At 34.8% G+C, this 2,500-nt stretch overlaps 1 non-coding gene across 1 annotated transcript; it reads right to left on the bottom strand.

Moving 5' to 3' along the window:
* Window positions 1-87: 87 nt before the first annotated feature.
* TRNAV-CAC (transfer RNA valine (anticodon CAC)) lies at window positions 88-160 on the bottom strand. Its single transcript has one exon. It is a non-coding gene; the product is annotated as a tRNA-Val (tRNA).
* Window positions 161-2,500: the final 2,340 nt, after the last annotated feature.

Raw genomic sequence — 2,500 nt, 5'->3', positions numbered from 1 at the left:
ATAAGAAAAAAATTAACTTTTTTCATAGCTATTTCATTGTTATTTCTACATATCATCTGCGCGTGAACAAAACAGAAATCAATAAATTGTTTCCGCCCGGGATCGAACCGGGGACCTTGCGCGTGTGAAGCGCACGTGATAACCACTACACTACGGAAACGATTCTAATGTGAGTTATTCAGCAGGATTTGTACCGCTTTTATACAGTACATGCCACATAATACGAGTTCAAGATTGACTTAAATTGGCCATTAGTCATGAACTTAAAATGCAACACACACACTGGAGTAGCCAAAGAGATCTACACTCCCCTTTCCTTAACCAATAAACCGCGGAAACAAACAAATGTATTAGATAATTAATGTACACACATAAGCCTATGCATACAGAAATAAACACAGCTAACATACATAAGCAAATGAATACACGACCTACAAGATCTCATCGAGGTTACAAAGAAAAATATCAAAAGGAGCAAATATATCCTAAAAGGCGAAGGAAAAAGAAGTGGAGGGAAAAAGAATATAATCCATAAACACATACACATTAATGAATATAAATATATATATATATATATATATATATATATATATATATATATATATATATACATATATATATATATATATATTTTATATGTGTGTATGTGTGTGTGTGTGTGTGTGTGTGCATATATGCACACACACACACATATATATATATATATATATATATATATATATATATATATATATATATTATATATATATATATTTTTTTTTTTTTTTTTTTTTTTTTTATATGTGTGTGTGTGTGTGTGTGTGCATATATGCATATACATATATATATATATATATATATATATATATATATATATATAGAGAGAGAGAGAGAGAAAGAGAGAGTGAGAGAGAGAGAAAGAGAGAGAGAGAGAGAGAGATCGCGCTGATAAAGAAGTTAGGGAGTAAATAAGGCACACATGCGTGTATATCCTTGGGCTGTGAGAAGGATATAAAGGATTTCTAATTGTTACAATACAATAGAATATAAATGACCGGTATTACGATGATCACATCTTTAGCATTTTGAATATTGAGTAAGACAATGAAGTGGAACTCCGTAACGTAGGTGCGGGCATAGGAATGGAAGACAACTGCAGATGCAACTGCCGCAAATGCAAGTGCCAGGAGGACAAATCACTTAATTATACCAATGATGTGTGGTTTGGCCCCAGGTCATAGAACTTGAGTTTTTCCCTGTACCGTATCTTGCGTCCCAGTCCCTCAACTGTAAGTCGTTGTTTGTTCCAGGCGACCTTTCAGGCCAGAGGATGGGGTGAGTAACGTTATATATTCCACTTCTTAAATGTTTCATGCATTCCTTTTTTTTTTCTTTTTTTTTGCATAAATGTAAAAGTAATTTGCTAGGAGGGATTTCGTAAACGTACTGAAAATCTTGCTTACCATCTAGAAGAACAATGTGTCTATTCATAGTCACTCACTTCTTATTCATAATTTTTGGAATTATTATTATCAACGCCACAATAAAAGTATGAATGGACGGCATTTTTTTTTTTTTTTTTTTTTTAAGACTTGATATTTTTGCAAACATAATACATAATAGGTCGTGTACAGACATGCGAAAAGAACCCGCAGCGTAAGAAGGCTCCTTTGTACAACGAAGCTCTGTTTCAAGGTGTGGAAATTGCGAGTTCCTAACCAAGCTTCCTTCATCATTTACCGATAGTTTATGCCTCCTACCTCACTCAATGATTGTTTGTGAATAACTAATCCGGTGAATTTTTCGGACAGTGCAGCGTTACTATATACCACGAATATTGTACCGATTAATTTCAAATATGGTACGAATCAGTTGTGCTTGTTCCTCGTTAAAGAACTGACAACCATTTCACAAACGCGCGGTTGATGATCCAGTCTACGCTCCATCAAAATAACGGGATGAGAGGGATCGTGTGTTTATGTATTGGCCTTCCTTATTTTGTGTGTGTGTATATACGTATATGTATGCATATCTTGGAAATATCATACATATAGATTCAATGTATACAAATTTCGTATGATCATATACTTTAACTTTACGTTCGTGACTATTTTTACCATTTATTTAACTCCACTCTCCTTCGAAAAAAACCGCCAAAAGGTAAACAAACCCAAAATCAGCAGAGAATCCAGGTTTTCCTAAAATGGTTTGCAAAAGTGGTATGCTCATATGAAGTATTGGTAACAAATATTACACTATAAATATGCATTTTTTCGCCCGTGGAACTATCATAATAAGCCCACGACTGTTCCAATACTTTCCGCGCTTTTGCCGCGCTTTCGACACGAACAAACGCGGCGTGTTCCTGTCATGCATTCTGCGCGCTGGGGACATTTAATACGGCGGAGGAAGTAACGCGGCACTAGTTGGAATATTAACCTTTCATCCATATATCTGTCTATAGATAGACTGATACAGATGTAGACATTATATACGAGCGGTTAAATCTTTACTAAGTCGA

This window comes from Penaeus japonicus, unplaced genomic scaffold (assembly GCF_977035675.1).
Source record: "Penaeus japonicus unplaced genomic scaffold, GWHDUDI00000001_assembly GWHDUDI00000010, whole genome shotgun sequence".
Classification (NCBI taxonomy): Eukaryota; Metazoa; Arthropoda; class Malacostraca; order Decapoda; family Penaeidae; genus Penaeus; species Penaeus japonicus.
The sequence above is the reverse complement of the archived record's forward strand: the minus strand, read 5'-3'. Positions and strand labels throughout refer to the sequence as shown.